Genomic DNA, 16,397 nt, shown 5'->3' with positions numbered 1-16,397 from the left:
CCTGACTCAATCTGGGCAGATCATATGACTTAAGAAATTTATCGATGCCTTCACTATCTTCTATTTTATTGGAGTATAAGGATTCAAAATAATTTCTGATTATCTTCTGTATTTCTGAAGTGTCTGTTGTGATATTGCCTTTTTCATCCCGTATGCTAGTAATTTGAGTTTTCTCTCTTCTTCTCTTCATTAGCATGGCTAAGGGTCTGTCGATTTTATTTATTTTTTCAAAGAACCAACTTTTAGTTTTGTCAATTTTTTCAATTGTTTCTTTTGTTTTGATTTCATTAATTTCAGCTCTGATTTTAATTATTTCTTGCCTTCTACTTCTTTTGCTGTTGTTTTGCTCTTCTTTTTCTAGGATTTTGAGATGAAGTATGAGATCATTTATTTGTTGGTTTTTTCTTTTTTTAAGAAATGAACTCCAAGCAATGAATTTTCCTCTTAGAACTGCTTTCAGTGTGTCCCATAGATTCCGATATGTTGTGTCTGTGTTTTCATTTATCTCTAAGAATTTTTTAATTTCCTCCTTGATGTCTTCTATAACCCATTGATCATTCAGTAACCTATTGTTCATTCTCCAAGTGATGCATGATTTTTCCTTCCTTCTTTTATCGTTGATTTTCAGTTTCATTCCATTATGATCAGATACTGAAGAAATATCTGATATGTTCTTCACATTCCTGTTGAACCAAGTTGCTTCCACTTGAAGAAATAAAACACACTACACTCCATCATGTATTCTCTGAGGATTCTAGAAAACTTAGGTTGGACATCACAGCATAAGGGTGTATGCTATAGAGTAGCTAAAATCCGTAAAAAGGAGACCACCACCACACAGAATGTCTGTCCAGTGCCCAAGGTCAAGGCTTCAAACGGTATCATCTCCTTCCCTGCTGCTCGGTAAACTCCAGCAATTGCTGCACCATATTTGTGATGTCTGAGGGTGAACAGGGCCAGTAATCCAGCGGGGACATGAAAGAAGAGGGAGGACACCAGTGCCCACAGGAACACACCATACCACATCTCTGGGAAGGAGCAGAGAGAAGTGGAGTTGGGGCACAGGGTCCCGTTGCCCACCCGCAGCACGAGCTTCAGGCTGAGGATCTGCTGCAGGAGTCCGGCGGAGCCCCCGCTGCCGCTGCTCCCCTCGAGCTCCATCCCGCTGCCATACACCGCATAAAGATGAGGGGAGAGCGCCCGAAGTACTGCACAGCCTAACTCCCCGCACCTCAGCCGACTCAGCGTCACCTTCAGTGGAGGCCCTCTTCCGTCTTTGAGATTCTTTAGTCATTGTTTTTATATTCTATTTTTCAGACTGGGAATATCTATTGATCTATCTTTGGGTTTGCTGATTATTTATTCTGCCTGCTCGAATCTGCTGTTGAGCCTCTTGAGTGAGTTTTTCATTTCAATTGACCTACCTTTTTACAAAATATTTTTTTTTAGTTTTCAATGGACCTTTATTTTATTTATTGATAACGTCGTGCTGAGAATCGAACCCAGTGCCTCATACATGGTAGGCAAGCACTCTGCCACTGAGCCACAACCCCAGTCCATCAATTGTCTTACCTTTTAACTTCAAAATTTCCATTCATTTATCTTTCATAATTTATATCTTTATTAATATTATTTATTTGATGAGTCATCGTCATCACATATTCCTTTAATTCTTTAAACAATGTTTCCTCCAGTTCATTGAACATACTTATAATAGTTTACCTGAAGGCTTCATTTTTTTAAATTGTGGTACTGGTGATTGAGCCCAGGGGTACTTTCCCTCTGAACTACATCCCCAGCCCTTTTTATTTTTTATTTTGAAACAGGGTCTTGCTAAATTGCTGAGGCTGGCCTCAAACTTATGATGCTCCTGCCTCAGTCTCCCAAGTTGTTGGAATTATAGGTGTGTGCCACCACACCCAACTCACTTGCAGGCTTTTTGTACTAAATCTCTCATCTGTATCCTCCCAGAGAGAATTAATATAAACTGCTTTGTGTGTGTGTGTGTGTGTGTGTGTGTGTGTGTGAGATATACCTTGGTTCCTTGCATAGTTTGGGGAAACTGGTATTTTACAGAACATAACAACTCTGGCTTCTGATTCTCTCTCCTCAGGGTTTGTGGGGGTTTTTTTTATTACATTTTTTTTTTGTTTTGTTCAGTGATGTGCTTTCCCCTGCAGTGTGTGACAAATAGAATATCTGCTTAAATTTTTTTTAAAAAAACAATCAAATTCTATTTAAGTTTAGTTGCTTAAGGTCTACTCTTGGGTCACCTTACCTTAGTGGTCACTCAGTCAGATTAGTCAGAGACTTTGCTTAAACACTTTGAACCAATAATGGTTCCACCCTTTTTTGGTAGGGAATTTGTGTATGTGTTGGTACACTTATTCAAAGTTCAAACAGTTGACACATAAGTCTTCTCTAGGTTTCACTTTCTGCTTGCACAGGGTCTCAAGGGAAGCCCTGAATATATACATGACTCGGGCCATCTATGGTCTCCTCTGAGCGTATGTGTAGCTCTGATCCACTAGAAGATACAGGAGTTTATCAAAGCCCCTTTTGACTGTCTCACTTTCCAGCTCTCCTTTTAAATTTTTCACTAGTATATTGTATTCTGGTCAGTGTTACATCTGTAGGCAATTATGATATTGGTGTTCCCTGATTTACCAGCTTTGGGAGGTATAATTCATTTATAATATATAATTCACTCATTAAAATTTTTTCATAGAATTGTGCAACCATCAACACAATCTAATTTCAGAACATGCTTAGTAAATTTTTTTCAGTATTGGAGATTGAATCCAGGGCCTCAAGAATGTTAGGCAAATGCTCTATTACAGAGCTGTATTCCCAGTCATTTTAAATTTTATTTTGATACAGAGTCTTCCTCAGTTGCTCAGGCTGGCCTGAACCCGTAATCTTCCTGCCTCAGCCTCCTGAATAGCTGGGATTACAAGCATGCTCCACCAAGTTCAGTTGCCTAATAACTTTGGTAGATCAGATAATAGGTATTTTTAAATTTTATCTTGTTGAGAACTGTGTGTTTCTGAATTCCTATAAATATCCCTTTGTTTAAATATTTTTTTTAGTTGTAGTTGGACACAATACCTTTATTTTTTTATTTATTTTTATGTGGTGCTGAGGATTGAGCTCAGGGCTTTGTGCCTGCTAGGCAAGCACTCTACCACTGAGCTACATCCCCTGCCTAACATTTGTTATGTAGGAGTGGAGTAGTGCTTAGTCTAGTGCTAATTAATTCTCACTACTGAGGCAAGACCTTTCTGTGTACTCTACTCAATGCTCTGTGAATCTTGAACATTTCTTTTTCTTTTTTGCAGTAATGGGGATTGAACCCAGGGCCTCATTCATGCTAAGCAAGTGCTCTTCCACTGAGCTAAATCCCCAGCCAAATCTTGAGTTCTTTGATGTGGCATAAACTGGCAATTTCCCTGACTTACGAGAGTGCCAGGCAATGTTACCTCTAATCCTTCTGGGTGGTTCTTTCCCAACCTTGTGTGAGTTCTTTACACACATGTAGTAGTTACTCAGAGGTATCCTTAAGGACACTCTCAAGATCTCTGAAGTTCTCTTTCTGTGCAGCTCTCTTCTGTCTGGTACTCCATTCTGAGAACTTTAATCACAGTATTGCCCTGAACTCTCAGCTCCATGTCAACTTAGGGAGCCTGCTGGCATCAGCCTTGGTTCTTCTTTCTGTGCTTAAGCCTTGAAACTCTCCAGACAATATGCTAGAGTAATTATAGGTATACTCTCATTTTGTCCTCATTTCTCATGGATCATTGCCCTTTGTTGTCTGATGTCCAGTGTCTTGAAAACCATTTCATGCATATTTTCTATGTTCCTTATTTGCTTCAGGTAGAAGGGTCAATCCAGTACCTTTCAATCCACTTTGTCCAGAAACAGAAAAAAAAAAAAAAAACAGTTTGGGGGAATTTTCTAGTTGTCTTTTTGTGACTGATTTCTAAATGAATTCCATTGTCATTAGAGAACATACTCTTGAGATTTTAAGCCTTTTAAATTTATTGAGTTTTATAACCCAGTTATAGTCTATCTTGGTTAATGTTTCATGTTCTAGAAAAGAGTGTGCATTCTGCAGTTGTTTGGTACAGCATTCTACAGCATTTCAATTAGGTGAAATTAGTTGATATGGTTGTTCAAATCCTCCATAAAGCTTTACAGATATTTTTGTGCACTTGTATGAATATTGAGGGAGGAATGTTAAAATCTCCACCTGTGATTGTATATTCATTTATCTCTCTAATTTCAATTTTTGCTCATGTATTTTAAAACTTTTTTTTATTAAGTTCACTTGCATTTTGGATTGTTTTCTTGATGATTTGGCTCCTTTATCATTATGAAATGATCCTCTTTTATTTCTGATCTTTGGTAATACTTCTTGTCTTGAAGTGTATTGTGCCTGTGAGTTATGTTAATGTAGCCACATCATCTTTTTTTGGGGGGGTACTTGGGATTGAACTCAGGGGCACTCGACCACTGAACCACATTCCCAGCCCTATTTTGTATTTTATTAAGAGACAGGGTCTCACTGAGTTGCTTAGCACCTCGCTGCTGCTGCTGCTGCCTTTGAACTTGCAATCCTCCTGCCTCAGCCTCTCAAGCTGCTGGGATTACAAGTGTGCGTGATCATTGTGCCAAGCCACACTATCTTTGATATGCTTACTGTTTGCATGGGATATCTTTTTATCCTTTTACTTTCAACCTATTTACATTCCTATTTAAAGCATATGTTTATTTTTATGGTGGTGGTGGGGATTGAACCCAGGACCCATACATGTTAGGCAAGTACTCTATCACTGAGCTACATACCTAGCCCTTAAAGCATAGTCCATGTAAGCATCATTTATAGTTGAGTTTTACCAAAGTTTTCACCACCTCCCAATAGTGCTACAGGCTGGTAATTAAGCTTTTAGAACATTTTTTTTTTAAAATTCCAGACCCAAACCATAACACATGACCTGAAGATTACAATCTAGTTACTTTGTAAAATGTCCCATAACTTGGGTTTATCTGATGTTTCCTCATGATTATAATCTGGTTATGAATTTTTGGCAGGAACACAAAAGAAATTATGCTTTGTTCTTTTATTGCATCTTGCCAAGGAGTAGATGATTTCACTATGTTCTATTATTGACGATGTTCTCTTTGTTCATTGGATTAACGATGTCTTCTGAAATTCTCTACTAGAAAGTTATTTTTTCTATCTCTGTCTCCCCACCCCCCACGCCCAGGACTAGGGATTAAACTCAGGGCCTCAAAAATTCTAGGTAAGTGCTCTCCACTGAGCTATATCCCCAGCCCTTTTAACTTTTAATTTGAATCGGGGTTTTGCTATGTTTCTCAAATTGGCCTCAAATTTGTGCAATTTTCCTGCCTCAGTCTCCTGAGTAGCTAGGATTACAGGTATGTGTGATTATGCCTGATATGTTATTTTTTTGTTTTTATAGTTATTAAGTATGTTGTGGAGAGAAACTTTGTATCTGTCTGTCATCTATTTTTTTTTAAAGAGAGAGAGGAGAGAGAGAGACAAAGAGAGAATCTTTTTTTGTAGATGGACACACCACAGTGCTTTTATTTTTTATTTTTTATGTGGTGCTGAGAATTGAACCCGGGTCCCATCCGTGCTAGTTGAGTGCTCAACCGCTGAGCCACAATCCCAGCCCTGTCATTTATTTTTCTATCTCTATTTGCCTATATCTGACGAGGATCTGGAATATATATATATATATATATATATATATATATATATATATATGTGTGTGTGTGTGTGTGTGTGTGTGTGTGTGTTGTATAAAATAATCATCAAACTCATCAGACTTCTCATATTCATCAGCCTTCTCATTAATATATTCATATCAGCAGTATGGACTCATAACTTACTACCTTTTTGCTCAGATTCTTAACTTTTCACCCACAGATTATAAATGGGCAAATTACTTAAAAGCAAAAATGCAACCAGGTATCTCATTAATCTCTCTTCTCTAGGTTTCCTCCTTGCCAGAATTTTGACGTCTCAATTCCTTGCTACCTTGGTTGCCCTGCAACGTATCAAATGTAATTTTTTATTGAAAAAGTTGACCAAACAATTTTTACATGTCATTCAGTTTTTATAGTTATTCTCCTTGCAATGGTTAATCTGAAACAAGTTAGTTTACCATTGATTGGAGAAGAAATTGATTTATGTTCATGAGAGATCACTCTGGCTATTGTGTGTAGATTTAAAAGGGGGAAAAATAGAGGCAGACCAGCTATGAGACTTATTAAGATGATGGCTTAGAAAAGGGTGAAACAAAGATTGGAGAAATGGATATAGGTTGGAAGATGGAGTGAGAAGAGATGTAGGGAAACATAGGACAGTAATGACTGTATTTTGAAAATAGGCAGTTAAGAGATACAAGTTATGGTCAGTCAAACAGAAAATATGTTTATGCATATTATTTAAATAAAAAGATAATTAAGGAAATAAAAATAATGTTATAACTGTATAACTGCATTGGGGGTCAAGAGTAGTAGAAGAGAGCTTAATCATCATCTTTCATAGAATTATTTAATAGATATTGTAAAAAAGAAATATAGGGGAGGGAACAAATTTGAGGAATTTATTTGGAGGTAAAATTTGCAGGGCTTGGTTATTGATTTAATATAGTGAATAAGAGGGGGAGAAGGCAGAGGCGATTTTCAGGTTTCTAGTTTGAGTAAGTGGGTGGATGTAGTATCACAACTGAGGTAAAGAACATGGAATGGTATCCAGTTCAGGAGGGAAGATGATATGATGGTTAATTTCATGTGTCAACTTGGCTGGAACAGAGGTGCCCAGATGTTTGAACATTATTCTGAGTGAGATTAACATTTGAAATGATAGATTGAGTAAAAGAGATCGCCTTCATCAATGAGGGTGGGTTGCTTCCAATTTGTTGGTGGCCTTAATAAAACAAAAGGCAGGACAAGAGAGACTTCATTTTCTCTCCTTATTTTGAATCTGGGACACTGGTCTTCTACACTTGGACTGGAAATTATATATTTGGTTCTCCTGGTTCTCAGGCTTTTGGACTTCAACTAGAACTATATTACAGGCACTCCTGAGTCTATTAGCTTATAGATGGCATACCATGGGACTTCTCAGCCTCTATAATTATGTGAGCCAAATCCTTATAATAAATTTTCATACACATATATACATATATAATTTCTCTAGGGAGCCCTGGAGAACCTTGATTAATATAGATAGTAAGTTCAGTTTTAATTTTATGTGAGACATTGCAGTAAAGTTGAATAGTAGGTTCTTGCAGACAAGTGGGCAAAGGATCAAAATATATATTTGGGAATCTTCATCATATGGTTGATAATTGAGATCATGAAGATGGTTGAACTCTTCTGGGATTCTCATGCATTCTAACAGGAAAAAAGGCAGAAAGAGAAGGTACAGATACATGTAGATTGGTCAATTTTGTATTTGGAATGTGGACTTACTATTTGATGTGTGTGTGCGTATGTGTGTTGTGTTTGTTCATAATAAACTCAATTGTTCAGTAATGTGCATGTAACTGATTCCATAGTATCATTAGTTAACCCTTGACTAATTTTTAAAACTGTTCTTCTAAAGTTCTGAGTTGAAAGAACCCATGCTGGTGTTGTTATAGAGAAATAATCTTTACTTGGTGGATCCCATTGGTAACTACAGTAGTAATCTCAGTACATAGAGTGGGCATGTGAAATGAACCCTAACTGCTGTCTGAATAAGGTCTACGTTTGTCTGGCAGGGCCATGCATTTTTTTTTCATTCATTTGTAGTCTCCAGCAACAACTCCCTCCCCCAATACCTTGATAAAAATTGCCTTCAGACAGAACTTGAGAACATTGATATGCTCAAACTATGGTATCCTGGTGTTTCCATAGTAACTAATGCACACCAAGGGGGAAAAGATGGAGAATAAATGAGAATAGCATTTTAACAAAATAAGTGAGGGGCAAAGAGGCTTTAGACATGTGATTGCCTCTTGTTTAGGAATATGAAGATATTCATCTCCTTAATATTGGGGTTATAAAACTTGTTACAATGAAACTTGTCAGCAGCCATTTATATTCCATTTTTCTCTATAATCATCACCATCAAAAGCATTTAAATGCTTCTTTGCTCCACAATACTGCAGAGAGTGAGTTAAATGGACATAGTTGCCATTTTCTTGTGAGCAGTCATGATGGGACAGGTTAAGGAATGTTCACATTCTAGTATGCCAAACGGAGCTTTGACCTGGTGGATATAATGAGGAGTGGGGATTCAAGGAAACCTACTCAATCCTGTGTAAAGTGTTTATTTTGGTGAGAGACTTTGCTATTGTCTCCCTACTGCCTTAAAGACCATGAGTATACGATAGTGCTGCTTCTTCTTTCCTGTTCCACCAGATGATTTCTCTTATTCCTTCCTAGCATCCTTCCTCCTCCTTCCCCAAATGCAATCTATTCACCATTTCCACCAATTTCAAAATGACCTGCTCATTATTTTTTCTCTTGGCCAGCTCTAAGCATTTGTATATATGTAGATAGATACATGCTCCACGATACAGATTTCAGATAACCTGCTAATTTACTGAACAAATGAAAAGTTCTGCTTTACTGTCAAACCAATTGTTATGGACTGAATTATGCCCCCTTCATATGTTGAAGTCCTAACTCACAATGTGACCATATTTGGGGATTGAGCCTATAAAGAGGTAATAAAGGTTATGTGAGGTCATAAGGGTGGGATCCTAATCTGATAGCACTGATAAGAAAAAGAAGAGACACTGAGATCTCTCTTTCAGAACACCACAAAACAAAGGCCATGTGAGGACTCAGTAAGGTGGCTATCTGCAAGTCAGGAAGAGAACTCTCATCAGGAACTGAATAGTCTGGCACCTTGATCTGGGATTTCTACCTTCTAGAACTGTGAGAAAATAAGTTTCAGTTGTTAGCTGCCCATTCTATGGTATTTTGTTATGGTAGTCTGAGTTGAATAATGTGCCAGTGTACATGCACAACCAATTAAGCTGTTGTTAGACAGGGATACACTTTGTAAGGGTGAAGAGATGAGTTTTTACTTTTATAATAACAGAGATTAAATCTCTACAGATAAGTATAATAACTACCAGAATATCTATTCAAGCCAGAAGAGAAACACAGAGAGCAGAGACAGAATACTGAATAGCTCCAGTAGGAAGGTACCCTGTATGGAATTTAGTTTAGCCTGATTCCTTTTCCTTTTAAAAGTGAGGGATTAAGGTGCATATTCCTGCTTGGGGTGGTAGCTTGTGCCTGTAACCCCAAATACTGTTCTCAGGAGGTTGAAGAAGGAAGATTGCAAGTTCAAGGCCAGCCTGGGCAATTTAGCAAGATTGTGTCTCAAAATGAATAAATAAATAAATAGGACTGGGGATGTTGCTCAGTGGTAAATCACCCATGGGTTTAATTCCCAGTACCAAAAAAGAAAAAAGAAAATTAGTCTTTGGTTTAGCTTTTGTGCAAATGAATTCAGAGATTAGGAGCAAGATATGATGGAAGGTGTCAGTAGGCTGAGACTAATCAATGAGAATGAAAATCAACTTCCTGGAGTTGTCTGGAGAAGATACACCAAAATGAGGACCATTTCCCTTGAATGGCCAGAGGTCTGGTATATATCCTTAGAGGTTAGATGAAGAAGAGTTGTATCTTCATGTTAGAGGCTATGTTTGGATAAGAGAAATTTACATTTTTTCTTTTCTTTTTCTCCCCCTCCTAGTCCTCTTCCTCCTCCTCCTCCTGGGGATTGAACCCAGAGGCACTTAACTGCTGAGCCATATCCCCAGCCCTTTTTATTTTTCATTTTGAGACAGGGTCTCACTAAATTGCTTAGGGCCTCACTAAATTGCTGAGGCTGTCCTTGAACTTGCAATTCTCCTGCCTTAGCCACCTGAGTTGCTGGGATTATAGGCATGCACCACCATGCTTAGCTCTGAGTAATTCCCTTTTTTTTTTTAAATTGTGACATTCAATATTACAGTCACTGGGGAAAGATGGGAATTTTGAGGAAGAAGAAATACTTTTTTTAAATTTTAAATTAAATTTATTTCTAATGGATACATCAAAACATAAGATTGTGCATATTAATGGATTGACATTATGTAATATTTAAATCAACTTAAACATAGCTGTGTCTTCAAACATTTTATCATTTCCTCATGGGAAAAATTTTCAAAATTCTTTCTTCTAACTTTTTGAAATGTACAATTACTAATTCTTAATAAAGCATTCTTTCACTTTAAGGAATTTAGCTCTATAATTATTTATCCAAATTAAAATAAGGAAGGGAAATATTTATTCCTGGGTAGAATGGCCTTATCATCTATAACACAGAGTGTTTACAAACTTCTGCTCAATCAATTAAAAATTATACATTAAGGTGTAGTTAAAATTTTGTCACTGCATTTTTTCAGGCCTACCAATTATCCTTAAAATTGATGTGTCAATGAAATATATAGACATTATCATTTAGGTCAATTTTCTTCTGCCCATATCCATGTAATTTTTAAAACATTTTTAAAGTTGTAGATGGACACAACATCTTTGTTTTATTTATTTATTTATGTGGTGCTGAGGATAGAACCCAGTGTCTCACACATGTGAGGCAAGCACTCAACTACTGATCTACCACCCCAACCCCATACTCATGTAATTTTAAGAAAATCTTATCAACAAAGAACATATCATTGCAGACATTAATCTCGTTTCACTTTTTTCTCAGTGTGTGATTCAGAATGTAATAGATTGCCAAAATATATGTTGAATACATCTTATAACAAACAGGATTATTTTATATTTTAAATTTTTTTAAGAGATAGGGTCTTACTATGTTGTCCAAAGACTTGCCTTGAACTCCTAGGCTCAAAGTGATTTTCTTGCCTCAGTGTAAGGAGTAGCTGGGATCGGAGGTGTGTGCTACTGCACTGGGCCAGAAATGTTTTTTTTACATCTAATTGTAAGTGGATAGAGATTTGGTTTAAGATTCAAATATTGTGGTTTTGCATAATATTCTAAATATTGTAGTTTTGTGCAGTATATTGATATAAAATTAAGTATTTTTGTGTAGCTAATGTATCCATGTGGAACAAAATCCTAAAATTATGAAAGTATATAAAATGAATATTATGTCTCTCTTTCTTCCTTATCTCCAAATTTTCTTCCCTTGAAGTTGACTACAGTTATTATTTCCATGTGTTTTCTTTTGCAGATATTCTACAATGCACTGGTTCTGAAACAGGATATTTCCCCTTCCCTAGCAAGCTCTCCATACCTGATAGTGTAAAACTGCTGCTCTTCATGGTGAAAATGAATGCTCTGAGTAGTAGTGTGGAGTAGTAACTGCCCTTGATCCTTCTCAATTCCCTCCTTGGAAACTGTATTTCTAGACTAGGTCACCAGACATTTGTATAAAACACTTCTAGCTGCACAAAACATTAACATGGCCATTTATCATGAACACAGCAACTAATACACCTATCAGATCCTGACATTTAATATTTCCTTAGTGTATATATGAAAAAGTAGATGTTTTATGACATTTGCTGGTTAATGAATGGATTTTGAGGCTATCATGCTAAGTGAAATAAGCCAATTCCAAAAAACCAAATGTGGAATGTTCTCTCTGATATCTGGAAGCTAATCCACAACAAGGGGGAAGGGAAGAATAGAAGTTCATTGGATGAGACAAAGAGGAATGAAAGGAAGGGAGAAGGGATGGGAATAGGAAAGATAGTAGAATGAATCAGACCTAACTTTCCTATGTTCATATATGAAAGCACCATTGTGTATATCCACAAGAGATTTTTTAAGTATATATTTTTAGTTGTCAATGAACCTTCATTTTATTTATTTATAGCAGTGCCTAACACATGCTAGGCAAGTGCTCTACCACTGAACCACAACCCAGCCCCATCCACAAGAAATTAATTAAAAAAATAACTATGGATAAATGGCAGAAATATCAATTGAGGGAAAGGAGGAGAGAGTGGGGGGAGGAAAGGGGAAGGAGAGATACTGGGGGACTGAATTAGAACAAGATATATTCCATGCTTTTATGTCAAAATGAATTCTACTGTCATGTATAACTAAAAAGAACTAATTAAAAAAGAAAAAAATCATATGAGGAAAAAAGTAATTGCTTTTGATAGGTTGTTGGACAAGGAGGTGGTTGTGTTTTTAGCAGGTTGGAAATCAGTAAGGGATGGAGGATATGTCTCAGTGGTAGATCACTTACTCACCATGTATGAGGCCCTGGGTTTGATCCCAGCACTGCCAAATAAGTAAATAAATAAAATGAAATCAGTTAAGAAATCATTCACTCTTTTCAAAGGAATTAGAGTAGATTTCATCATGGAGGTACTGTGTAAATGACAGAAGGGTGAACCCTTGGCTCAAAGATGCAGAAAATGCCTGCCAGCCTGAGTTGTGGTCTGAGAGAAAGCCTGGATTTGGGATTTGGGATAAAAGAAAGAGGGCAGTGTTTGGTGTTGATTCGTGAAGAGCAAAGGGGATGGGTTAGATTGGTAGAAAGAGGCTATGAAGTGAGAGTGAGGTGATATGGCATGAACCATTCACTTGCATTTATGGATAGTGAAGGCTTGTTTAAGTATCTATGGACAGAAGTCAGTCTCTCTACATTCCCTATGCCTCTTATATTCTAGCACTGCCATAAGAACTATCTTTCAGCTCAGAATTTTTCCCAAACAGAGGTACCAAAAAAGGATTGTGGGATAGACTCTTAGGCTTTCTGTGTTACGTTCTCATATGTTGACTCCATTTACTAACAGCCACAACTTTCCTTAGTAACTTGTAATGGCACTATCATCTATACATTTGTGTGAAAAAGAGTTCCTTAATTTCACCCCTATTGACATTCTGGGTTGAATAATTCTTTGTTGCAGGGAACTGTCCTGTGCATTGTGAGAGTTTTGGCAGTGTTCCCATTGCTGGTAGTACTTCCTCAGAATGTGACAACCAAAAACGTTTCTAGATATTGGCAAATATCTCCTGGAGGGGGGCAAAATTGCCCTCATGGAGAATCACTAATAGAAAACCTCATGAACCTATCTTTTTAAAAATTATGTAAAAAACTCTTTTTAAAAATTAACATTTAAAAATGTTTATCAAAATAATACATTCATCTATGTAAAAATTAAATAGCACCAGAGGATTTATTTACAATGAAAAGCAACTACATCCTGCCTCATCTCTCTTTACCTATAGTTCCATTCTTTAAGGGTTACTACTTTTGTCTTTCTGGTTTGGATTTTCCTAATGGTCCTCCCATAGCCATTCACCTGGGCTATGGTTTGAATGTGATTTTTCCTCCAAAGGTTCATGTGCTGGAAGCTTTGTTCCCATTTTGGTGGTATTGAGGTAGTGGAAACTTTAAAATGTAGGGCTTATTGGGAGATGATTAGGTCTCTGGGAACATCAACTTGGAATAGATTAATATAGTTCTCATAGGGCCCTACTTAGTTCCTCTGAGATCAGGTTATTGTAAAAAGAGTGAGCCTGGCACCTGAATTTCTTTGTATTCCTGTCTTGCCATGTGATCTTGCCCTTTCACTTGTGTTCCCACTATGATCCCATCTACCATGTTGTGATGTAACCAGAAGGCCCTCACCAGAGCCAAGAAGATGCTGGTATGTGCTTTAGAAAAATTCAGAAATGTAAGCTAAATTAACCTATTTTCTTTATTTTTTAAATATATTTTTTAGTTGTAGATGTATACCATACCTTTATTTTTATTTATTTATTTTTATGTGGGGCTGAGGATTGAACTCAATGCCTCACCCTTGCTAGGCAGGCAGTCTACCACTGAGCTACAACCCCAGCCCTAACACTTTTTTTTAATAAAAGCAACCAGCCTCACATTTTTTGTTATAGCAATAGAAAACTGACTCATACAACTTGTTTCTTCATTCGTTTAAATGAACTGTTTATTGAGCACTGTATTCATTTGCTAGGGCTGCCACAACAAAATACTGCAGACTACGTGGCTTAAATAATACAAATTTATTTTTTCACATTTCTGGAGGTTGAAGGTCAAAGGTCAAGGTGTCAGAAATGGTGATTTCCTCTAAGGGACATAGGGAAGAAAATGTCCAGGTCTATCTCCTTGCTTTGAAGATGGCTGCTGTCTTGCTGCCTCTTCACATGCATCCTTGGTATCTCTTTCTCATTTTCTAAAGACAACAGTTATATCAGACTATGAATTTACCTCAATGGCCTTATTTTAATTTAATCAGATTAGTAAAGACATCTCCAAGTACAGTTATGTTCTGAGGTACTAAGGGTTGGAACTTCAATATATGAATTTTGGGAGGATACAATTTAGCCCATTAACAAATACCTACTGTGTGCCAGTCACTGTTCTAAGCACTGGGAACAGGGCAGCAAGCTAAACAGATGACTATCCATGCTCTTACTGAGTTTACATTCTAGCCAGGAAGAGCAGCAATGAACAAGATAAATAACTAAAATATGTAGTACTTTGAAATATGGTAAATGCTATGGAGAAAGACAGAGCTAGGAAAGGAGATAGGGAGTTCTTGGGCAGGGGCTGCAATTTCTAATAGGGTAGCCAGGGAAAACCTGTCTGAGAAGTAGACATCTTGAGTAAGGACCTGAGGAGATAATAGAACAAGTCATGCAAATATCTGGAGAAAGATAATTCTAGGCAGAAAGAATAGCTGGGGCAAGGTGGGAACATATCTAGTTTGTTCAAGGGATGGCAAAGAAGTCACTACTATTGGACAAACCATGTGTTACAAAGTCTGAATTAAGTTTAAAAAAATCTCTGGCTGCTGTGATAATAATAAACTGAAAGGGGGAAGGGTGGAAGCAGGGAGACCAATAAGGGGAATATTGAAATAATTCTTTCTTTGTACATCCTTCCTTGGTTTTCCAGATCTAGACATCATTTATTGACTTCCTTCTCTGATAGATGGAGATTTAACTCACTTAGACTATAGCACTACCTCTCTTCCTAATACATCACTATTTTTAGTTCCTCTGTTTAGCTCCTTTCCACACAAACATCCATTTTAATCTGCAGATTTATTTTTTTGTTACATCTTATTGGTTGTCTTTGTGCCTTTAAATAAGATACCAAAAAACCTCTAATTTTTGTTCATCTATAGAAAGTATCTTTAAGATTCTATATTTACTAAAATTAGAATATTAGTGCTTCTATATATCCCTCCACCTCCTCTAATTCTATTTTCTAACTTCTGCAAGCTATGTTTTTACATTGTGTGTTAACATTTACTTTATACTTGTAATTAAGTTTCCTGTGATTTTTCTCTAGGTTGGATCCCAAAAGTTGTAAATTAATAAATGTAGTGTTCATATTATTATGATTGTAGAAATATTTTTCAGTATAAAGATTGTGCCCCAATTACATTTTTTTCTTTATAGTTCCAATGTCATAACCTCCAATCATTGCTCTATATCATTTATTATTGTCATTATTGGAAAATAGCATTTTGGGACAATTTTGGATATTCTTTAAATCCCTGCTTTTTTTGTTTTTGTTTTTGCTGTAGACAGACGAAATATATAGTTTCTTTATTATATCTCTGCTATCTTCCAGCTTTTCAAAATTTTATTTATTGCTCAGAATAAATTTTATTCTTCTTGAAGCCCACTTCCCTATGTTAATTTTGTTGTTGGTAGCGGTGATTGAACCCAGCACCTTGCACATGGTAGGCAAGTGCTCTAACATTGAGTTACATCCCCAACCCTTTTTATTATTTATTGTGAGATGGTCTTGCTAAGTTTCCTAGGCTGGCCTTAAACTTGTGATCTTCTTGTCTCATTCTCTTGACTAGTTACGATTGTAGGTATGTGCCATGATGCCTAGCTTATGATGTTAATTTGAACTGATTTCTTCACATTTGATCCATGAACTTCTTGTATAACTTTTGTTTTTCCTGGCATTTCTTTATTGTCTTCCTTTTTGTTTGTTTCTTGTGTTCTGTGTCTTTATTATATCCCTGATATCCCTGGCTCTTAATCATACCATTTCTTTTGCAGACTTCCCTGGAGTCTTCCTTTTATGTTCTCTAAAGTCTCTTCTTAGACTGGTTAGCTTCATAATTGGCATTAATTCTTGTGTGTTCAGTTAATACCCTCACCTCCTATTTCTATCTTCCAGAAGTTTGTGGAATATATTATCATCTGATGTCCCTCTTTTCTTTGTGATGGTCTTATAGCTTTTCAATCTCTATCTCATAATTCTAATGGTATCTCAGGAAGGAGAGGAGATAAATGCATATAGTTATTTTACCATATTGAGTGAGAGGTGTACAGCTTTATAATAA

General features: G+C 36.7%; 1 pseudogene; it reads right to left on the bottom strand.

The window, feature by feature from the left end:
- Positions 1-665: 665 nt before the first annotated feature.
- LOC114096533 (transmembrane protein 170A pseudogene) lies at positions 666-1,161 on the bottom strand (annotated as a pseudogene).
- Between the last annotated feature and the right edge of the window lie 15,236 nt (positions 1,162-16,397).

Source organism: Marmota flaviventris, chromosome X (genome assembly GCF_047511675.1).
Source record: "Marmota flaviventris isolate mMarFla1 chromosome X, mMarFla1.hap1, whole genome shotgun sequence".
NCBI lineage: Eukaryota > Metazoa > Chordata > Mammalia > Rodentia > Sciuridae > Marmota > Marmota flaviventris.
Note: the sequence above shows the minus strand (reverse complement) of the source record. Positions and strands in the feature narration are given on the sequence as shown.